General features: G+C 37.0%; 1 long non-coding RNA gene across 1 annotated transcript in view; it reads left to right on the top strand.

Annotated features, from left to right (window-relative positions):
• Positions 1-18745, top strand: part of LOC138756199 (uncharacterized) — a 46965-nt gene extending 28220 nt beyond the window's left edge. Inside the window, exon 2 of the long non-coding RNA XR_011352849.1 lies at positions 18511-18745. This is a non-coding gene — a long non-coding RNA (uncharacterized lncRNA). The remainder of the gene's footprint in view (positions 1-18510) is intronic.
• Positions 18746-25007: the final 6262 nt, after the last annotated feature.

The following is a 25007-nucleotide window of genomic DNA, read 5'->3' as shown; positions in this document are numbered from 1 at the left end:
TCAGAAACAGCTTTTTCCCCCAGGCTGTCACTACACTGAACACACATATCCACAAATTCCCCTCTCTGTCCTCCACATCTATTATACATACAGCCGACACCCCCCCGCCCCCTCCATTCATATAAAGGACATATACGGCACTGTAAATTAAATTTTTTATTTAACTTCAGTGATGCTGCCTGTGGTTGCGTCGCTGCATTGGGAAACCTTGTACTGCTGTCATAAATCTCGTTGTATAACTTGTACAATGACAATAAAATGCTATTTGATTTATTTGATTTGATTTTAAAATGACAAAAAATAAAAGAAAAAAGTTGTATTGTCTACTTTCACATATTTAAATCTTATTGTGTTCATAATTAGGTTGTTTTACGAGATGGAGGTTTGTTGTCGGCATTCTCCGACATATTTTATGTATGGTTCCCAAATTTGTTCAAATAATGTACACTTGTCTTTCAGATTGTATGTAATTTTTTTCTTATGGAATGCACTTGTTTATTTCTGTAAACCACTGTTGTATTTTTAGGTTCGTTTCCATTTTCCAGGTTGTCATAATATATTTTTTGCTACTGCTACCACTATCATAATAAATTTTATTTGGGCTTTGTCTAATTTTAGTCCTAATTTTTTGTCTCTCATATTATTTAACAGAAAATTTTTTTGGATCTTTTGGTATATTATTTTTTGTTTACAAATGAATGATGGTCCAGTACAGAATAAATTTGTTTTATGGAATGCTTTGAAAGCATATTTGAGGGGTCAGATTGTTAATTATAGTGCAAAGATTAAAAAGCAATATTTATTAGAAAGTTTATAATTGGAAAATTAATCGGAAAATTTTGGGAAGAAATTTCAGAAAAAATCTACGGAATATAAGATACAATTACTTAAATTGAAGTTACATTATAATACTCTGCAAACTTATAAATATGAAGTAATGATTTTATGATCCAAACAACATTATTATGAGTTGGGGAGAGAGCACATAAAGTTTTAGGGTGGCAATTGAAGACCGAGCAAGTATTGAGAATGATTAATGCAATTAGGAAGTATAAGACATGACTTACAAATGAGAGGAAATTATGAGAAATTTTTTAAATGTTATCAAAGTTTATATACATCAGAGGGTAATTAAGAAATAGATCAAATTGATTATTTTTATCTAATTTAAATTTGCTGTTATTGAGTGAGATGGATGTTAACTATTTAGATGCTTCGTTTACTGAATTAGAGTTAAAGGAACCATTGCAGTCGATGCCTAGTGGGAAATCTCCAGGAGAAGATGGATTTACAATGGAGTTTTATAAAGAATTTAATGATTTATTATTTCTGTTATATAAAGAAGTATTGAAATAAGCAACTGAAATTTGTTTGTTTCCTGAATCTTTTTCAAGAGCATTGATTACTGTTATTCCAAAAAAAATATAGAGATCCTCTAAAAGTGGCTTTATATAGACCAATATCATTGTTAAATGTGGATTATAAAATTGTGGCAAAAGTATTAGCTAATAGGTTAGCAAATTTGTTATCAAAATTTGTACATATTGATAAGGTAGGTTTTGTCAGAGGTAGATATTCTGCATATAATATAGTTAAATTGATTTCGTTAGTAAATGTTGCAAGACAACAGGTTAATCAGTCAATGGTAGTAGCATTAGATGCAGAAAAAAGCATTTGATCGAGTTGAGTGGAATTTTTTATTTAAAGTTTAAGAAAAAAATAATTTTGGTCCTTTTTATAGGTTGGGTTAAAGCTTTGTATGACAAATGGTCAAATTTCAAAATCTTTTAATTTGTCTTGTTCAACTAGACAGGGGTGTCCTCTTTCCCCTGCTTTGTTTGCTTTGGTAATACAACCTTTGGCTCAGGCCATATGACAGGAGGTTAGTATTAAAGGAATTACAGTAGGAGAAGAGGAATATAAAATTAGTTTGTTTGTAGATGATGTGCTGATATATCTGACAGATCCTAAAGATTCATTGAAGTCAATACAAAATTTGTTAAATCGATATGGAATGTTATCAGGGTATAAGGTTAATTGGCAAAAAAGTGAGATATTATCAATATCTGATGAATATTATACAGATTGTAGGCAAATTACTAAATTTAAATGGTCAACTAAAATTGAATATTTGGGAATTGTTGTGAATAAGGAATATGAAGATTTTTACAATTTAATTTATATGCCGTTATTGAATGAGATTAAAGGTGATCTACGTAGGTGGAAAGATTTACCATTAAATTTAATTGCGAGAGTAAATTGTATCAAAATGAATATTTACCCCTGGATACAATATATTTTTTAAAATCTGTACCAAGTGTAATACCAAAAAAAAAAATTAAGGAAATAAATAAAGTAATTAGGTTATTTTTATGGAACTGTAAATTGTCAAGGGTTGGCATTTTGAATTAGGTGTTTTACAATTACCACAGCTTTCAGAATTACTATGGAGGTGCAGAATTGAAATTTATTAACAGGTTATTTGATATTGTTTTGTCATGGAAAGAATGGTCGATTATGTGTACTGATAGTGTTACAAAATTGTTTAATGTGAGGTATAATATGGTTAATTATAATTTTTTACATCAATTATATTTAACTCCTGAAAAATTGAATAAATATGGATTTAGTTTGTCAGATTTGTGCTTTAGATGTGGGGAACAGAGAGGTACGTTCATACATTCAGTTTGGTTATGTAGAAAAGTTCAATCCTTTTGGGAGGAAGTTGTAAAGTTTTTGAGCGATTTGTTCAAAATAGATTTCCAATTGGATCCAATGATGTGTTTATTGGGTTATTTTCTTTGGCTTGGCTTCACTGACAAAGATTTATGGAGGGGTAATGTCCACGTCAGCTGCAGGCTCGTTTGTGGCTGACAAGTCCGATGCGGGACAGGCAGACATGGTTGCAGCGGTTGCAAGGGAAAATTGGTTGGTTGGGGTTGGGTGTTGGGTTTTTCCTCCTTTGTCTTTTGTCAGTGAGGTGGGCTCTGTGGTCTTCTTCAAAGGAGGTTGCTGCCCGCCGAACTGTGAGGCGTCAAGATGCACGGTTTGAGGCAATATCAGCCCACTGGCGGTGGTCAATGTGGCAGGCACCAAGAGATTTCTTTAAGCAGTCCTTGTACCTCTTCTTTGGTGCACCTCTGTCACGGTGACCAGTGGAGAGCTCGCCATAGAACACGATCTTGCGAAGGCGATGGTCCTCCATTCTGGAGACGAGACCTACCCAGCACAGTTGGATCTTCAGCAGCGTAGATTCGATGCTGTCGGCCTCTGACATCTTGAGTACTTCGATTTTGGAGATGAAGTTGCTCCAATGAATGTTGAGGATGGAGCGGAGACAACGCTGGTGGAAGCGTTCTAGGAGCCGTAGGTGATGCCGGTAGAGGACCCATGATTCAGAGCTGAACAGGAGTGTGGGTATGACAACGGCTCTGTATACGCTAATCTTTGTGAGGTTTTTCAGTTGGTTGTTTTTCCAGACTCTTTTGTGTAGTCTTCCAAAGGCGCTATTTGCTTTGGCGAGTCTGTTGGCTATCTCATTGTCGATCCTTGCATCCGATGAAATGGTGCAGCCGAGATAGGTAAACTGGTTGACCGTTTTGAGTTTTGTGTGCCCGATGGAGATGTGGGGGGGCTGGTAGTCATGGTGGGGAGCTGGCTGATGGAGGACCTCAGTTTTCTTCAGGCTGACTTCCAGGCCAAACATTTTGGCAGTTTCCGCAAAACAGGACGTCAAGCGCTGAAGAGCTGGCTCTGAATGGGCAACTAAAGCGGCATCGTCTGCAAAGAGTAGTTCACGGACAAGTTGCTCTTGTGTCATGGTGTGAGCTTTGCAGGCGCCTCAGATTGAAGAGACTGCCATCGGTCGTAATGGTGACTCGGCAGTTGGAGCTGATTAAAAGAAGAGTTGTCCTTTTTTTTATGCTTTTTTTTCAAAAAAAAGGGATATTAAATAATGATGATGTTAGTTTAAGATGAAGTGAGAGTTGGGGGAGAGAAATGGATAGGCACTATTTTCTGAAAGTCATCTGCTACGTGTGAGTTATCTCACAACCATTTTTTTTTCTGGGAGTTACCGCATTGCGCAGTTTAGATGGAAGGGGGTATTTTTAACCTCCTACCCATTTTTTTTCTTTTTTTTTGTATTATTAGATTAAAGAGTGAAGGGTTTTTTTTGTTTAAATAATAATTTTTTTTTTTCATTTTTTTTTCTCTTCTTTCTTTTTTTCTTTTTTTTTGATTGTATTAAGAGAGGGTAAGGGGGTAAGAGTTGGGTTTTTTTTCTAACTGTTGTAAGACATTTCGAAATTTAAATTTGCTTCTCTTAATGTTCAGGGTTTGAATAATCCTTTAAAGCGTAAAGAAAGTACTTGCTTATTTAAAAAAAATTAAAGTAGATGTGGCCTTTTTACAGGAAACTCATTTGACAGATAAAGAACATTTGAAACTTAAGCGGGACTGGGTTGGACAAGTCTTCTATTCTTCATTTAATTCAAAGGCAAAAGGAGTTGCGGTTTTGGTACATAAGAATTTACCGTTTCAATTGCAAGACAAGGAGAAAAATGGAGGAAGACTACTTAAGTTGAATTGTATGATCTCTAATGAAGCCTGGACTTTGATTGATGTTTATGCTCCAAATGTTGAAGACACTGCTTTTATTACAGAAATATCTTTATTATTGGGACAAGCTAATTCCAATGTGATGATTGGGGGGGATTTAAATATGGTATTAGAACCGTTATTGGATAAGTATCCAAAGGTAATTAAGAAATCTAAGATGGCGATACATATGGCTAATATGATGAAAGATTTGAATTTAGTTGATATTTGGTGTAGATTTAATCCTACACAGAAAGACTTTACTTTTTATTCTTCTCAACATAATTCTTTTTCAAGACTTGATTATTTTTTAATTTCGGCACATTTACAGGATAAGGTTATATCTGTGGATTATAAGGCAAGGTTAGTCTCGGACCATTCATTGTTATTACTGGAATATCAAAGTTCTCAAGTTACACAACATACTTTAAGATGGAGATTTATTACTATGTTACTACAAAGCCCGAATTTATTGTTTATTTGAAAAAACAAATTGAGGATTTCATTGCTAATAATGTTCACTCTGTTTCTGATCAGTTTGTTTTGTGGGACGCAATGAAAGCTTTTTTTACGAGGTCAAATTATCAGTTATGCATCCAAACTGAAGAAAGAGAGAGTTAGAGAAACTGAGGATTTGGAGAAGAAAATAACAATCTGTGAAAAAGAATTTTGAAAGAAAGCTACTGAATTCCAAAAGATCCAATTAACTAATTTAAAGTTGAAGTATAATAAGTTACAGTCATATCGATTTGAATGTTTGTTGAATCGTTCAAAAAATAAATTTTATGAATGGGGTGAGAAAGCTCATAAAGTATTAGCTTGGCAATTAAAAAAAGAACAGTTATCTAGGATTATACCAGCTATTAGAAATAAATCGGGTATTACTTTTAGTCAAAAAGAAATTAACGATGAATTTTGTAATTTTTACAAAAAACTTTATTTGACTGAATGTAAAGAGATAAAAGAAGATGCAATAGACTCTTTTTTGAAAAATATTAATTTAGCACAGTTATCTCAAGAAGACAGACAAGAGTTAGATAAACCTTTTATGGATAGTGAAATTGAAATGGCTATAAAAGATATGCCAAATGGAAAAGCGCCTGGTGGAGATGGTTTTTCTATTGAGTTTTACAAGACTTTTTATGTTGATATATCTTCCTTATTTAAGAATGTAATACAACAACTTTATGATACTTTTCAATTACCTGAGTCCTGTTCTAATGCTATAATTACAGTTATACCAAAAAAAGATAAAGATCCCTTACAGGTAGCTTCTTACTGTCCTATATCTTTGTTAAATGTAGACTATAAAATAGTGCCTAAAGTTATGGCTAATAGGTTGGCTCAGTAATTACCAAAGATAATACATCGTGATCAAACAGGTTTTATGAAAAAATAGGTATGATTCGGATAATATTCTACGATTAATTACTTTGATAAATAGATCTAAATCTCAGAAGAATTATCCAATGGTGGTTTCATTGGATGCAGAAAAGGCATTCGATAGAGTAGAATGGAAGTTTTTATTTAAATTCTTGAAAAGTTTTTGTTTGGTCTCTCATTTATTGGTATGATTAGGCCTCTGTATAATGATCCGAAAGCTAGAGTTGTTACTAATGGTTTGCTTTCAGAATCCTTTAATTTAACAAGATCTACTAGACAAGGATGTCCATTATCACCCGCCTTGTTTGCTTTAGTTATTGAACCTCTAGCACAATTAATACGTCAGAATGATAGTATCAAAGGTATGAGAATCTTGAATGAAGATTATAAAATAAATTTATTTGCGGATGACGTTTTGCTGTATTTGGTGGATCCTGATGTTTCTCTGCCAGCACTTCAAAATTCCTTAGAGATTTATGGTCAATTATCTGGTTATAAGGTTAATTGGACTAAAAGTGAAATTTTATCAATTAGTAAAGATGATTATTCAATGTTCAGAAATATTACGAATTTGAAGTGGACGAAACAAATTAAATATTTGGGAATTAATGTTAATACTGACTACCAAAATTTATATTCACTTAACTATCTTCCTTTAATGAAGAAGATTAAGGCAGATTTAGTTAAATGGAAAGATTTACCTTTGGGTTTATTAGGAAGAAACCAGGAAAAACAAGGACTGGTTTGACGAAAACAGCCAGGAAATCCAGGAGCTTCTGGCAAAGAAGCGAGCTGCCCACCAGGCTCACCTTACAAAGCCGTCCTGTCCAGAGAAGAAACAAGCCTTCCGTCGCGCATGCAGCCATCTTCAGCGCAAACTCCGGGAGATCCAAAATGAGTGGTGGACTAGCCTCGCCAAACGAACACATCTCAGCGCGGACATTGACGACTTCAGGGGTTTCTACAAGGCTCTAAAGGCTGTGTACGGCCCCTCACCCCAAGTCCAAAGCCCGCTGCGCAGCTCAGACGGCAAAGTCCTCCTCAGCGACAAGATCTCCACCCTCAACCGATGGTCAGAACACTTCCAATCTCTTTTCAGTGCCAACCGCTCAGTCCAAGATTCTGCCCTGCTCCAGCTCCCTCAACAGCCCCTAAGGCTAGAGCTGGATGAGGTTCCCACCCTGGATGAGACATATAAGGCAATCGAACAACTGAAAAGTGGCAAAGCAGCAGGTATGGATGGAATCCCCCCAGAAGTCTGGAAGGCTGGCGGCAAAACTCTGCATGCCAAACTGCATGAGTTTTTCAAGCTTTGTTGGGACCAAGGTAAACTGCCTCAGGATCTTCGTGATGCCACCATCATCACCCTGTACAAAAACAAAGGCGAGAAATCAGACTGCTCAAACTACAGGGGAATCACGTTGCTCTCCATTGCAGGCAAAATCTTCGCTAGGATTCTACTAAATAGAATAATACCTAGTGTCGCCGAGAATATTCTCCCAGAATCACAGTGCGGCTTTCGCGCAAACAGAGGAACTACTGACATGGTCTTTGCCCTCAGACAGCTCCAAGAAAAGTGCAGAGAACAAAACAAAGGACTCTACATCACCTTTGTTGACCTCACCAAAGCCTTCGACACCGTGAGCAGGAAAGGGCTTTGGCAAATACTAGAGCGCATCGGATGTCCCCCAAAGTTCCTCACCATGATTATCCAACTGCACGAAAACCAACAAGGTCGGGTCAGATACAGCAATGAGCTCTCTGAACCCTTCTCCATTAACAATGGCGTGAAGCAAGGCTGTGTTCTCGCACCAACCCTCTTTTCAATCTTCTTCAGCATGATGCTGAACCAAGCCATGAAAGACCCCAACAATGAAGACGCTGTTTACATCCGGTACCGCACGGATGGCAGTCTCTTCAATCTGAGGCGCCTGCAAGCTCACACCAAGACACAAGAGAAACTTGTCCGTGAACTACTCTTTGCAGATGATGCCGCTTTAGTTGCCCATTCAGAGCCAGCTCTTCAGCGTTTGACGTCCTGCTTTGCGGAAACTGCCAAAATATTTGGCCTGGAAGTCAGCCTGAAGAAAACTGAGGTCCTCCATCAGCCAGCTCCCCACCATGACTACCAGCCCCCCCACATCTCCATCGGGCACACAAAACTCAAAACGGTCAACCAGTTTACCTATCTCGGCTGCACCATTTCATCAGATGCAAGGATCGACAATGAGATAGACAACAGACTCGCCAAAGCAAATAACGCCTTTGGAAGACTACACAAAAGAGTCTGGAAAAACAACCAACTGAAAAACCTCACAAAGATAAGCGTATACAGAGCCGTTGTCATACCCACACTCCTGTTCGGCTCCGAATCATGGGTCATCTACCAGCACCACCTACGGCTCCTAGAACGCTTCCACCAGCGTTGTCTCCGCTCCATCCTCAACATCCATTGGAGCGCTTACACCCCTAACGTTGAAGTACTCGAGATGGCAGAGGTCGACAGCATCGAGTCCACGCTGCTGAAGATCCAGCTGCGCTGGATGGGTCACGTCTCCAGAATGGAGGACCATCGCCTTCCCAAGATCCTGTTATATGGCGAGCTCTCCACTGGCCACCGTGACAGAGGTGCACCAAAGAAAAGGTACAAGGACTGCCTAAAGAAATCTCTTGGTGCCTGCCACATTGACCACCGCCAGTGGGCTGATAACGCCTCAAACCGTGCATCTTGGCGCCTCACAGTTTGGCGGGCAGCAACCTCCTTTGAAGAAGACCGCAGAGCCCACCTCACTGACAAAAGGCAAAGGAGGAAAAACCCAACACCCAACCCCAACCAACCAATTTTCCCTTGCAACCGCTGCAATCGTGTCTGCCTGTCCCGCATCGGACTTGTCAGCCACAAACGAGCCTGCAGCTGACGTGGACTTTTTACCCCCTCCATAAATCTTCGTCCGCGAAGCCAAGCCAAAGAAAAGAATACTATAAAAATGAATATTTTTGCTCGTATACAATATTTATTTCAATCAATTCCTTGTTGTTTACAAAAAAGATTTTTTAAGGATTTATATAAAGTAATTTGGGATTTTTTGTGGAAAGGAAAATTTCCTAGGGTTGCGTTGAAAAAATTGACGTGGGATTTTTAATTTGGAGGGTTACGGCTACCTAACTTTCAATTTTATTATGAAGCAGCTCAATTGGCAGGAAGAATTGGCAGTTATTTCTGAAAATTTTTCGAATGAATTTTTATTTCGATGGAATAAAGATTTGTTACGAACTTATGATGTACCAATATTGAAACATTTAATGAATTTATGGACAAGTAAATTACATAAAATGGGATTGAAAAATAAGTGGTCGGGAAGATTACCATTATATAATAATCAACTTGTTCCTTTCATGGTATCTAATACTACTTTGAAACAATGGGAGGAGAAAGGAATACATAATTTATCTGAATGTTTTTTAGAAGGTCATTTTTGTTCTTTTGTAAAATTTCAAAAGAGATTTGATATAAGTGGTTATTCTATATTTGTGTATTATCAGTTAAGATCTTTTGTAAAACAGGTATGTGGTCGTCAAATGAATTTACTTTCTGAAACTGATTTTGAGAAATATGTGCTCTGATTTGCAAAAAAGGGTTATATATCAGGTTTGTATCGTATTTTGTTGGAAAGTGAAAGTAAAATAGATTGGGATAAAGATAAAATGAAATGGGAAAAAGATTTAAGTTTAACAATAACTGAAGAAGATTGGTCTGAAATCTGCCGTAATAATGTTTGAAAATTGATTAATGCTAGATTGGCGATGATTAATTATAGTTTTATGCATCAATTATATTTAACACCCAAAAAATTTTAAAAAATTGGTTTTAGTAAGTCAGATCTTTGTTTTCGTTGTGATCAGGTTTCTGGTACTTTTTTACATGCTGTTTGGTTGTGTGATCGGTTACAAAATTTTGGAAAGGTATTCAATCTGTATTTAATAATCTATAAAATCTTCATTTTGTATTGGACCCTGATATATTTTTATTAGGAAATATGCAACTGTTGATTGATTTGGAATTAGATAATTACCAGATCTCTTTTATTTATTTAGCGCTGGCAGTGGCCAAGAAATGTATAGCGATTACTTGGAAGAATAGAAATGTATTGTCTTTAGATAGGTGGTATTCAGAGATGAAGTTTTGTTTGGTTATGGAAAGAATATCTTTTTCTATACAAGATAAGATGTCTTTTTATGAGTTATTGATTATATACAATTTAAATAAGTTTTTCTTTAAAAAAACTTTTTTTTATTATATATTTTTTCTATATATATGTTTTCTTTTTTTCTTTCTTTTTTTCTTTTTTTTAGTTTTTTTTATTAGTTGTTTTTTCATTTAAGTTATTTTTGTTTTTGTTTTTTCATATATATTCTTATATAATAAAAAAAATTTGGATTAATAATTAATACTTAATTAATATTTTTTATATATATCAATCTTTTTTTAAAGATATATATATATTTTTTATTATACTAATAGTATTAATTCTTCACTCTTTATCGTGGGGGTGGGGAGGGGGGGTTTAGGGGTTAAAAATATTTTTTTTTAGTCTTAGTTTTTAGTTGTTAGGGGGAGATGCCGAGATTGGTATTGTATTAACTATTTTACTTTGTACTTGTATTATTTTATTTTGTATTTTTTCTATACATGAATTACTTACTTTCTTCATATGTTAAAATTAATAAATAAAGTTTAAAAAAAATGGCTCACTGAGCCACAAAAAGATGCACAACTGTGCATGTGTGAAGAGTTGCACATGCGCGGTGCGCATAACAAAAAAGACACTGATGGGAGGGGGGCCCAGCAATAGGACGAAAATGAACTGACAGAAAGAACAGGGGAGATGACATCGCGGCAAGAAGAGGTGAACAGAAGACAAGAGAAGGAGTTAGAGAGAGAAGAAAAAGATAAAAAAACTTAAAGGAAAATAATAAAGATAAACAGTTAATAGATAGAGAATATTTTGATGAGCAAATGAAGACATTAGAAGACATTTTAACAACAGAATTTAACACAATAAAAATAAAAATGGAAAAAGTTGAAGACAGAATGCAAAAACTAGAGCTGGCCGTAGCATATATATGAAAAAGAACAGATAAAGTGGAAGAAAGTCAGACAGCTGTAGAATTAGAAATGAATGAACTAAAAGAAAAGCTGAAAGATAAGACAAAGAAATTAAAGAGATACAAAATCTGTTAATTCAAAAAATTGATGTGTTAGAGAATTATAGCAAATGAAACAATATAAAAATAGTATGGCGTACAAGAAGGCGTGGAAGGATCAGACATAAAGGGATTCATAAAAAGATAGATCCCACAAATCTTGGAAGCAGAAATACAAAATAGAAATTAAAAGAGCACATGGAACATCGGCACCAAAACCTTATTCAAACCAAAAACCACGTTCCATAATAATAAAGTTACTTTCCCCTGGAATGAATACTTTTAATATTGTCATAGATCTCAGATCCGAATGATGCCCAACACTTTGCAGAACAATTGCAGATCAGACAACAAAATGAGGGTTTTTTTTAAAGACTATCAAAACAATATATAGAAATAAATTGTAAAGATAATAATGTAAATATAAAGTTTAAGTTTGAAAAAGATAAGGAGGGAAAAAAAAGAAAAAAGGGGGAAAAAAGCTTTGTTACATTTTTGAAAAATATAGTGTTTCTTGGGGGAGGGGCTAGGGAGAGAAAAAGAACTGCTACTGCAAAATCTGATGCCGTTTGCAGTTATTACCACAACCCAAATAGATAAGGGAATTGTGGTTATCTGGCAAAGAGTCAAAGACAACCCAATACTTGGGGGACTTTCAGTATTTTGGGTAGGAATATTTTATGAGCTCACTTGTTGTTGTGGACAAAAAGAATAGAAAGCTTAGAATTTGCTTGGATCCAAGAGATCTAAACAAAGCCATAAAGAGAGACCACTTTAAGCTTCTGACACATGAAGATATCATGTCACAGTTGGCAAATGCAAAGTTTTTCAGCAAGTTAGATGCATCAACAGGATTTTGGCAGTTGCAATTGGATGAAGCAAGTTTAAGACTGTGCATGTTCAATTGTCCATTTGGCAGATACAGATTCCTAAGGTGACCATTCAGAATTGCCTCAGCTCCTGAAATGAATCACAAAACTATCCATATGGTCTATGAGCACCTGGACGGTGTTGATACCTCAGTGGATGACATCATAGTATGGGGAACCACAAGAATGGACAATGATGAGAGACTAATGAAAGTGCTGGAAGCAACAAGGAAAGCAAACCTGAAGCTGAATAGAGAGAAATGCCTGTACGGGGTGACAGAACGAACATTTCTAGGAGGCATTATTGGCAGTGAGGGCATCAGACCAGATCCCAGAAAGGTGTCCACGACTGGGAACATGCCAAGGCCACAATGCAACAAGGATGTACAGAGGTTTAAAGGAATAGGCAACTATATGGGTAAATTCATATCCAACCTCTCAGAAAAGATGGCTCCATTGAGAAGACGAACAGAAAAGAACATTGAATGGGAGTGGGATCATGACCATGAAAAGTCATGGAGGGAACTAAAGAAACTGCTCACAGAGGAACCAGTTCTGAGGTTTTACGACCCAGCGAGACCCATCAAGATATCATCAGATGCATCACATAGTGGGCTCGGTGCAGTTCTTCTGCAAAAATATGATAACTGGAAACCTGCTGCATATGCATCATGCTCAATGACAGATGTGGAGACATGATACAAATCAAATTAAAAAGGAGCTGCTCAGCATCACTTGTGAAAGATTTCATCAGTTTGTGTCAGGACAAGCAATCAGTGTAGAGACTGACCATAAGCCCTTGATGGCATTGTTTCAAAAGCGATTATATGAATGTCAACTGAGAATAAAAAGAATGATGATTAGGCTGCAACCCTATACATTGAATGCGGCGTACACTCCAGGTAAGCTAATGTACACAGCAGACACTTTGTCTAGAGCTGTTGATACAAGAGAGCTCGCACACACCAAAATGGATGAAGACATGAATGCCTTCGTGGACATGATCACAAATGCACTACCCATATCAGATGCTAAAATGGAGCTCATAGAGTGAAAGACAGACAAATATGAAACACTGATACAAAAGAGAAAAAGAAAATTGGATGGATGGCCCAACATAAAGTAAGACTGCTCACCTGACATTTCAGAGTACTGGAACTGCAGGGTGGAACTATCAGTGGTTGAAGACATCTTCTACGAAATAAATAAAATCCTAATCCCAAAGAGTCTGAGAAAAGAGATGCTAAACAGATCCATGGAGGACATCTCGGAATCAAAAAGTCTAAGAAAAGAGCAGGAGAGGTAATGTATTGGCCAAGAATCAACAATGATATAACAAATGAAGTGTCAAACTGTACAATATGCCATAAATATCAAGCAATTAATCCAGCAGAACCACTAAAGCCACATCCAGCACAATACAGACCTTACCATAAGGTAGGCGCTAACCTATTTGAACGTCAAGGGAAGGACTATCTTTTAGTCACAGACTCCCTGTATCCAGAGGTGTGTAGACTGAACACCTCCACTGCAGATGCTGTAATAACAGGTATGAAATCCATAGTCTCCAGACATGGCGTGGCAAGCAAGGTCTTCACAGACAATGGATGCCAGTTTTGCAATTTAAAGTTCTGACAGTTTGCCAATTGTACACACCACGCCAAGTCCTCATTTTCTACATTCCAATGGTCTAGTGGAAAAATCAGTACAGACGGTGAAAAGACTGATGAACAAGGCAAAATACAGTGGAACGGACTTCTTCCAGAGCATGTTAGTATACCGCACAACACCGCTCGAGTGTGGTATGTCAGCAGCATGACTCCACATGCGACATAGGCTAAGATCAAACCTACCCATTCAGGAGAACCTCCTAAAAACAAAAAAGGGGGAGAAATTGAGGAAGTTCAAAGAACAACAGAAAGAAAAATAAGTATTACTTTGACAGAGGAACAAAAAACCTACTGAAACTTTGCACTGGTGACCAAGAAAGGCTAAAAGACAAAACAAACTGATGGACTTAGAAGGGATCTGTCCTTGGTGAAGTCCAGCCAAGATCACACACCATTCAGACAGATGAAGGTGCTGTTCTGCAAAGGAATTGTCGAGACCTTCAAATGGGACCAGCTATAGTAGATGAAAAGACAGATACTGTTGAACAACCTGAATACACATCTGAGAAGACAGCATCTGAGGAAACAACTCAAATTCAAGGACAATCAATCAGGAGATTCTCAAGACATGTGAGAGACTCATTGAGCAAATTTAATGACTCCTGTTATAGAATGAAGTAGTGCTATCTTATTCGATCTTCAAGTTTTAGTGTATGTAAATGTGAACACACAAAATAAGTTTAAAAATGTAAACAATGTTTATAATAATGAGAATGTAAGTTCTTGATGTTAAAGTTAAAATTGCAGTTATACAAATCAAACATGTTACTTAAATGTAAGCTACTTTTGTTTTAAGAAAGGGAGATGTAATGATAGTGATCATGTGTGCAAGGCCACTACCAAGGCCTTGATTATAGTTACTGTTTGATTAGACTTGGCTGCCAGCAGGGGGATGACACACATTATGTTATCTATAATGGAGGCTTTCAGCCTCATGGCATGCTTCATGTGCTGTCATGTGCTGTTTACAACTTTAAAGTAAAGAACCTTTTTCTTCACCCATGTGTTGTCTAAGAATTCACTCAAACGAATAGAAGATGACACAGATGTCATGATGCATTGAATGACGGTGGACCTGTCCCCATGATCTCATATTTGAACAAAATTAATCATGCCTAATTATAACATAATTAAGCTTTATCTACACCACAGTATGAGCCCTTCAGTCCCTGTTGCTGTTGTGCTGACCTATATAAATAACCCTTTATAAAGAACTGTGGGAAAGTGCTAGGAATAAATATCAATAGCGGAAAATTGTTAAACATTGTGGGAAAGTTGGTAGCTTTTTTCAATGGTCTTGATAAATTGTACGGTATAGTCCTGCCAACTTTCCCATGCTCTTTAAAAATTGTCTGCTTTTGATATTTATTGCCATTTATTTGCACTCTCTCTATCTCTCTCTCCTGCTGCAACTTTCCCATGGCAAAGTTTATACATTCATTTCAATCTCTTCTTCCTTTATGTTCCTGCACTCACACAAAAACTTGGGCATTTCATTCCTACAATGCAAATACCCGTTCTACACTTGTCTGATTGCAATGCCAGCATCTGCAGGCACCAAAGGGATTGTTCTAGGAATTGAGGTCATCAATCCCTGGCATGAGATGACATCATCTGATGCCGGCATTGAGCTGATTTTGCTTTCACACTTTAAAGGCCGATTAATTGTTAATTCCTGGGATCACTTGCAAGTGTGAAAGGGCCTTTTTCTCCTATGAATGCTGCAAGACCAGCTGAGTTTTTCCACCATTTTGGAGTGTTTCTACTGTGATGGATTATATCATATTTTATATTGTATATAGTTATGTTTTTGAAAGAGATAGATTGTGGGGGTGGTATAGGTCACAAACAAACACCAACACTTCACATAACAGATCTCATTTAAAATTTCCAGAGCTTTGCTCAAGCCAGATAGTCTAGGCTTCGAGTGCCTTTGCAAAAACTTTGAAGACTGCCTATAGAGAGTCCACAAGTAGGTTTTAGTGGGATATGCTGTGGAGTAATGGATTATTGTTTTGAAAGCAACAGATGAACAGACTTTGAAGATTGGGCCTGGTGCTGCAATTTGTCTGAATGCAGTTCACTGTTCTAAGAAGGTAATGTAAGAACAGTAAGAGAGAGGAGACCAAACAGGCTTTCTCTGAGAGTGAGAGAGAGAGAGAGAGAGAGAGAGAGAGAGAGAGTGAGAGAGAGAGAGAGAGAGAGAGAGAGAGAGAGAGAGAGAGAGAGAGAGAGAGAGAGAGAGAGAGAACTGGTTGAGAGAGAGAGAGAACTGGTTTCTTCAGTAATGGCAAGCTGGCAGCTTGTTTAAAACCCCATTTTGAAGACAAGTTGTGAGTTCTGAGTTCAGCCTGTTGAAACAACCCATATGGTCCATACAAGAGGAAATGGCTGGACAGAATGTTTCACCTGAAATAAGGAAAACAAAAAGGAACTCTGTGGTGACTTGCAGAAGAAGAGATTATCATTTAGAAAACCCTGATGGGGCAAGTTTCTTCAGTAAGACACTAAAGAGGCTGATTGAAGGGAAGCAGTTTGTGTCCAACAAACAACAAATCTCTCTCTGAAACCAACGAGAACCTTTCTGAGCAGCAAGTAATTACTTTTAAACACCAGAGCTTGGTGAAAATTCATAAATGTTAAATTCTGTGCACAATATAAGAATTGCCTGATACCGGTGAACATGGAGGAGTGAGAAGTGTGATTGGACTGTGAATCAAATAAGTTTTCTGAACACGCCCATTACATATACATGTGCATAGAATTGGAAAGGGGTTAAGTTAGGTTAGTTAAGTTAATAGTAATAAGTTAAAGTTTGATCCTGTTTTTATGTTTAAAGAAAATGAAAAACTACTTTTGTTTAAGTTACCATTTGTCTTGGTGAATTTCTATTGCAGCTGGGTTTTGGGGTCCTCTGGACTCGTAACAACACTATCTGTAAGGAGTTTGTATGTTCTTGCCGTGTCTGTGTGGGTTTTCTCCGGCTGCATTCTTTTCCTCCCACCCTTCAAAATGTATGTGAGTTGTGGGTTAATTAATTTGGGTATTTGAGCAGCGCAAGCTCATTGGCTGGAAGGGCCTGATCCCGTGCTGTATGTTTAAATTTAAATTTAAGGAGTTCTAAGAGAGATAGTTCTTGGATAGAAGAAGAAAGGGAAGGTATGAGGAGTTGGAAGTAGGAAGACAAAGAGATGAAGGAAAAGGGGTAAATGAAAATTGGAGAAAATTCTATTGATGCTGTCTCATTGGAACTGCCAAGATGTTCTTTCAATTTGCGGGTGGCAGACATGTAGAATGATCTGTGGGATTAAAGTGGTTGATCACTGGGAGTTTTTTGCTGTTGCAACAGAACAAAGGTGTTCAACAAAGCAATCTCCCAGTTACCTCATCCCGATGTAGAGGATGCTAACTATGTTGTTTATAGTACAAAAAAAAAAGAAGGAGCACTTTCTGCAATGCCTTTCATGTTGCCAAGATGCTTAGAAATAGCCAATTAACTGCTTGTGATGTGCAGTGATTATGTTAAAGGAAAGTACATCAACCACTTTCCAGCAGGGCCTCACAAACAAAAAAAAACATGAGTAATTAGTTGGTTGAAGGGTAGTCTTATAGGAGATCTCTCCTGCAGAGTAAAAAGTGGAAAAGCACACCAGGGACCTTGAATTTTAAACTCTGAAGTGTATGCTTGAATCTGAAGATGAAAGTTGGAATGAAGGAGGTCAGTTTCTGCAATTAGAAGTTGCCTTGAAATAAAGGTCACTCCTATAACAAATAAATCAATACTTGAGAACCTATGATTCCTTACAACATGTTTTTTTAACACTTCTGAAACAAAAATTAAGTGAAGCAAATTATATTTACTGCTGCTTCTCTAAATGCTCAAATCCTGTTTGAAAAATAGTCAGGCACATTGAGTCTGCCCATCACATGGAGGATTTGAGAAGCACTTCTGACTGTGCATGTGAATGGAATTTTATGTTGACTTAACATATGAGCTTCCAATTATAATTGCTTTATACTATGTCAGTATGAAGTTAAAATATTTTAGTGACCATATCAGCCTTTGCAAGGGAAAATCTAAGACAAATACAAAATTGCAATACACTCCATTATCATTGCTAAGAATTACACTGTAGGATTTTTATAATATAGTCTAGACCATTTTTTAATCTGGGATGCAACTGCCTGGAGATTGACCCTGTTCAAAGAAACCAATGAACATTCCTCCATACCTATCACATTTAGCCATTGCCCATCAAGAATATTTTCTTAATTAATTTGAGGTAATATGGATCCACATTCCCCTGAATGAAGTGTTTTTTTCCTTTACCTTATCCCAAATCAGGCCACTTCATGGCACAGCTGGGAACCTGGAGTAAACCATGGGTAAAACTAAGGAAAGATTTGTATCTCTCCAACAGACATTAATGAACTCAGTGGGTTTCAGAAAAGTCCAACCACTTCATGGTCAGCATTATTGAAAGTATCTCTTCAATTTCTAATTCATGTAATTTAATTAAGTGTTTAAATTCCCTAGCAGCTGCACTGGTGAACTCATTTTTTGATTGATAGTCTTGCCTCTTGATGCCAGACCCGAGATTTAACCATGATATTACTAGACTTCTATGTTACTCTCATTCCAGATAGAACACATCTATTTGTATAAATATACATTCATTTCCACTATTAATATCTGTCTCAGTCTTTTCAATTTCTGTTATAATTCATTTCATCTTCTGCTAAGACCTGACCAAATTTTACATTATCTGCATTTCTTTTTTCAGATTACTATTGAATTGAGTAAGAAGAAGGGAAGCCATAGAACAACCAACAAGTGACAGGACTCTTGAGAAGCATTCACATTTGAACCACTTTTTCCTTCCAGGCCTTTAATCATGCAGAGATTAATCTCATATCAACCCTGGCATCACTGCTTTGGATATCCCAGAGCCTTGAAAAATACTTGAATGAAGTATTTCAAACTTTTTCAATACTTTTTAAAGTTAATTTTAAGCCTAATCCTTGTTTGGTGTTGTTGGCGAGAGTGGCATAATTTTAACACCACCTGATTTGCATGTATTAGCTTTTACTTTTCTTATGACTAGGTGGGCAGTGGTCCTGAGATTCAAGGGCTTCACTCCACCTACTCAAGCTCAATGGCTATGTGATGTCATGTCATGTTTAAATTTAGAGAAAATCAAATCAGTGGCTCTCAACATTTTTTTTTCCACTCACAGAGCACTTTAAGTATTCCCGATTCCATAAGCACTCTGTGATTAGTAAGGGATTGCTTAAGGTAGTGGAAAGGGAAGGTTGAGAATCACTGTTCGAGACCCAATTGTTACTGAAATATTTTCCTTGAGAAAAATTGTCATTGGTCCATTTCCTTTGGAGTTATGAAACTGTGCACATAACGAGTCAATTAGGTACAATTAAAACAGTGGTTTTCAACCTTTTTCTTTCACTCACATAACACTTTAAGCAATCCTTTACTAATCACAAAGCAGCTATGGCATAGGGAATACTTAAAGTGAGTGGAAAGAAAAAGGTTGAGAACCACTGGATTAGATGCTCAATTTCCAATTTAAATTTAAATTTTGAAATACTGTGGGGAACATTTATGAATTATTTTCAGAATCTCTGATTTGATATGAATGCAGAATTGTAGGTCATTTATCACTGAGAGGGAATTCTTTTTTTTCCTCTCTTTGCCAAACAGCTTCTTTTTTTCGAAGTGGGTTTAGATTTTCAATTTTTTAAAAATAAAATAATAAAATATTACTATAATATAATTTGTTTGATTGAGAATTGGTATGATCTAAGTGTAATGTACTATTTTTTAACTTTTGATATGTAGTCTTATGTACTCTATATTTTTCAATATGGAACTTCAATTCCAGTTTCAATAAAAATATTGCGGGAAAAACTGACATCAGCAGATTTAATTTAACATAGAACAGTATTTTATAGATAGCTTCCTCTGACAATTTAATTAAGGAACATCCAGGGTATCTTCATGATCTATAACTCTAGAGACTTCTTCAAAAAGTTAAATCTCATTTGTCAAACCTGTGTTTTCTTTTATCCTGTTGGGTGAGCCCTTATTAAGCCTACATCTTCTAATTGATCAGTAAGAAGATTTTCTATTAATGTTCCCACTGATGAGAATAAATTCAGTCTAGAGTGATCCTGTTGTGACTTTAATCCTTTTTTCTAAATAAAGGCACTACATGTTCCTTCAACACTTCCTCAGTCTCAGCAGACCACTAAAATACTCAGTATGATAGAAGCAACTATTTCAGTTATTCCTTGAGTGTCGTGATGAATTAAATATACCACTGGTGATTCTTCTAACTGAACTCCTTTAATTTTGCTGGCATCATTTCCCCTGAGAAAAGAGGAAAAACTTATTTGATTGTAAATTAATTTGTAATAATCCAACATCCAACATGATTTAAAAAATGAATTAAAGTATCAATTCAATTCTGAAACACTGTCTAATCTTCCATTCAGAAATGAGCCTAAATGTTGTAAAAAAAAAGTAAAAATGCAATGCTGGAGAAATTCAGCAGGTCAAACAGTGCACATTATGTAGCAAAGATAAAGATACATCACCAACGTTTTGGGTGTGAGCCCTTCATCGAGCATAAATGTTGTTCCTTGTGTTTTGTTTCTTACGACCTTTACTTAATGTATTGATGCTCTACCATGATTTGAAAGACAGTTGTTATGACAAAATGTGCAAAACAAAATCTGACAATGGGATAGATGTAGCATCCACCAACACATGTTATAACTCATGTTCATTATCTGCTGTTTCTGAACCATATTAACTTCACCTAACTGAATTTTGGAAATAAAAAAAAACAATATGCAACAAAAATCAAACAATTTTGAACAAATGAAATTTCAACAAATTTTAGATTTGCACGAGTGCTGTCATAAACTGTGCTAAAAGTTGAGACTTACAGAAAGACAAGGATCAACACTCTACAAGGACTCCAGTGGTGAATCACAAACTCATTGGGATTCCCCAGCATCCTTTTCCATTCAATACTAGCCAAATGTGTCTAGGACTGCAGATCTCAATGGCTTCTGTGTGAAGTTCCACCATGTTTCCCAAACTCTCATCATTTAAAAATACCCTGCACTTTTAGTTTGTTCCTCTCCCCAAAAAGATAATTTTGGAGTTTTTATTTTGCACTGCTGCTTTATTGCCTCCCCATTTAGCATGTCTGCATTCCCTTGAATTCTCTTTGTATACGCATCAGTACTCACATTTCCCATGTCATTCTCCAACCAGAAAAATTGAATTTGGTTTCTTTGGTCAAATTATTGATATATATTTTGAAAAATTCAGGGATACAGCTATAATTCCTGGAGTCCTTCACTAGCCTGTCAACCTAGGTGCCGGCAGGGGAGAAGGAGGTTGCATAGACCCCTGTTCCAACCATCAGCAAAGTGAGCTCGAGATCAAATAGCCTTCAGCCCTCAGTGCCCTCTTGAATCCAAGTCCAGTAACTGGTTCCCATGAGTCAGTCTCCAGCAACCCGTACCTGTGTGGGTCCTTCAGCTGCTGAGGCCCCTCGCTGGTCTGCTGCCATGGTCCTGTAGGATTGTCTCCTATGCTTTTCCTTCTTTATGGGTGTGGTTGATAAGTTATTGATTTGTGTGTGTGTGTGTGTGTGTGTGTGTGTGTGTGTGTGTGTGTGTGTGTGTGTGTGTGTGTGTGTGTGTGTGTGTGTGTGTGTGTGTGTGTGTGTGTGTGTGTGTGTGTGTGTGTGTGTGTGTGTGTGTGTGTGTGAATCCTTCTAAGGAAAGGGGGACTATGTCATTTTTTAAACCACTGATGACTGTATATTTCATATAATGTTACAATACTCAAATATTTTTAGATTTGATCATATCACAATCCTTAAAGTTTAATTTTAAAAAAAATATTTTGGCCTTATCTTGTCACAACCATGAACTCTATATGTGTTCTATGTTTTATATCAGATACTTGCCAAACACAACAAATGCACAACATTTTTTGTTCAAGCCATGGAATTATGAAAATAATGCAGAAATGAGTTATGTTGTGTATAAAACTGTTAATAAGAGCTTCCAAGTAGTATTGTTTGAGATAAACAGTGGATGAGGATCTGTCAAAAAGTAATTGTTTCACTGATCTGTTACTGATGAATACTCAATGCATTTCTTGTCACAAAAAAAGCACAATAGAGTTGTGTCTCGAGAAGTTGAAAGAAGATACTGAAACATCAGGGATTGTAACACCCAATCTTATAAATCAACCTCTTCCTCTTCCGGTACAACAGAGAGTGCAGGCATCTGTGAAACTCAAACAGAAATGATGTCAAAGAAAGTAATGGTTGCAGAACAGATAGTTGAACAGAGACTCCCATCACCTTCGCATAGTACTTTATTGACTTTATTGATGTTTTTTGGCGAGGTGCATCAACCCAAAGTGATGTAAGAATAAGTTTTTCAATGATGTAACTTGCAGCAATAGGGCTTCTTGTGCTTCATTTGTTGAAAACATATTGTTATAGAGCTGATAATAACAACGTGGTGAGCCTTTTTAAATCCCACTAAACCACCTGGTTTGATTTATTTTATTAAATAGCTTGGTGATATGGTTTATAGCAAAACCTGGATTAAATTCTCTACTTTTTTTGTACAGTTTTTCCTTTTCTGAAATGTCAACCAATTCCTTTTTATACTTGGAGAATTCCTGCTTTATATAATTTCTTTTAGGCTCCACAGACAAATGAAAACAAAATCTTTTTGTTTATTTATGTGTTACTTTGAACAATGTTGATGTCAGGGCTTAACACAAGAAGTGTAGCAATTCATTACACAGGGACGGCAATTGACAGCATATCATCTTTCTTAATATAATTGGCACTTTCTGTAAGAATATGGATCCATAGGAAAATCCTTTATTGTACTGTTTATGGCAGATCTACACAATTTCCGAGTGAGAAAGCACCAAAGAGATTAAAAATGATCTTTACTACCTGTACAGAATCATTGTCATTTATCCAGTGTAGATTCTGCCTGGCCATCATCTCACAATGGGGAATGGCTGTGCAACTGCTGAACAACCCAGGCTGAGAATATGACTGTTGGCCCTAACATTAGGAGAGAAGACATGTTTACATGAGGCCTATTGGTGCATCAGCCCTGATTGCATCCAGGTTAGGTGTGGAGTACTCAGTAAGTTGCACTAAACTGTAGACCAGTGGTTCTCAACCTTTTTCTTTCCACTCAGAAACCACTTGTCATAGGTGGTCTGTAATTAATAAGGGATTGCTAAGGTGGTATGTTGGTGGAAAGAAAAAGGTTGAAAACTACTGCTTTAATTGTACCTAATTGAATGCACAGTTTCATAACTCCAAAGGAAATGGGCCAGTGGCAATTTTTCTCAAGTAAAATATTTCAATAACAATTAGCAGTGATTCTGAACCTTCCCTTCCCACTTACATCCCACCTTAAGCAACCCCTTTCTAATCACAGACCAGCAGTGGCATAGGGATTACTTAAAGTGGTATGTGAATGGAAAGAAAAAGGATGAGAACCACTGCCATAGACAGTCTGCAGATGTTGCTGGAATCATGATTCAAATCTAATTCCTGACTCAAAAAGAGCAGCTGACCCCAGATGTATGTCTTATTCTCAATCTTGGCAGCTATCCAACCCAGGACAAAGCCAATTCCCGACCACAAGTGACATTTGATAGAAAAAAGCTCCTCCATCCCACAAGCTGTTCCTTTCATGATAGAAGTATGTCTTTGTGGTAAGTAAACTAGGGAGTATTCAGACAAATCTTTCTTTTTTCTTCTTTGGTTTGGCTTCGCGTACGAAGATTTATGGAGGGGGTAAATGTCCACGTCAGCTGCAGGCTCGATTGTGGCTGACAAGTCCGATGCGGGACAGGCAGACACGGTTGCAGCGGTTGCAGGGGAAAATTGGTTGGTTGGGGTTGGGTGTTGGGTTTTTCCTCCTTTGTCTTTTGTCAGTGAGGCGGGCTCTGCGGTCTTCTTCGAAGGAGGTTGCTGCCCGCCGAACTGTGAGGCGCCAAGATGCACAGTTTGAGGCGATATCAACCCACTGGCGGTGGTCAATGTGGCAGGCACCAAGAGATTTCTTTAGGCAGTCCTTGTACCTCTTCTTTGGTGCACCTCTGTCACGGTGGCCAGCGGAGAGCTCGCCATATAACACGATCTTGGGAAGGCGATGGTCCTCCATTCTGGAGACGTGAGCCACCCAGCGCAGCTGGATCAAAAACTACACATGAATGGTAACCCTGCATTCGCTGGTGACAGAACTGCAATTGGAGTCTGATTCATGACCCCAGAGTTACCTGTCCAATTAGGGTCAAATCTGTAAACTGGACTTATTGTGAGAATTCCAGACACATAAGAATATTTAAAAAGCAGGGACACCTCCTGGGCTACTTTATGGGAATTCTTGAAATTCTGGCACCCTATTTTCCCAAATCATTAAAGCTGGAAACTGACACATTGCTGCTGCCTTGGGGAATGGTTTGGCTGGTGTAAAATTTTAACTGTCCATTTCATGACATTGTCTCCTCAATCCACATGGTGTAGCAGGGAGGGAGTATGGGTAAAATTTTGCACCGCATCCTTTAACAATTTTGAGCTTTCGTGGCAGTGCAAATCCAATGTTCTACATTAAATTATTTTATCACACATATCAAAGCCCTCAACTTCATGGGGTAGGGAATGCAAGATCAAATATAACTGAGGAAATGATGATTTGCATGAAGAAACATTCTGAATGAAGTTGTACTCAATTAGATCTGTAGTTGTCATTTTAAGGAAAAATAAATAATCATTTGGAAACTGTTTGGTGTCTAAACATTTATCATGAAATTTAGTTGCAGATACAGAGACTGGTCATCATACCTTTTCAGTAGATTACTTTGAAGTCAATTAAAGCTATTTAATAGATGAATGTTGGATTTTTTTGATGTTTTATATATCCTTATTTACATATTCATTGGGTGATTGGGTGGTGTTGCTGTTGTTTGATAGGCAAAATCTGAATACTAGCTCTTGAATCTTTACTTCCCTTCCTCTGGATGACTGATCATCAAACTATTAGTTACTAGACTGCAAATTGACAGCTAAGCCAGTGTCCATACGCCATTGCCATTCTCTCATCTGGCCAAACTAGTGAAAAATGAGAAACTGAATGGCTTCTCTTTTGACTCTTTTTCTGAGATGTGTGGAATGCTCCTTGATCCAATTCTTCT

The sequence above is a fragment of the Narcine bancroftii genome, chromosome 3, assembly GCF_036971445.1.
Source record: "Narcine bancroftii isolate sNarBan1 chromosome 3, sNarBan1.hap1, whole genome shotgun sequence".
In the NCBI taxonomy this organism is placed as follows: domain Eukaryota; kingdom Metazoa; phylum Chordata; class Chondrichthyes; order Torpediniformes; family Narcinidae; genus Narcine; species Narcine bancroftii.
This window is presented reverse-complemented; position numbering and strand designations above follow the sequence as displayed.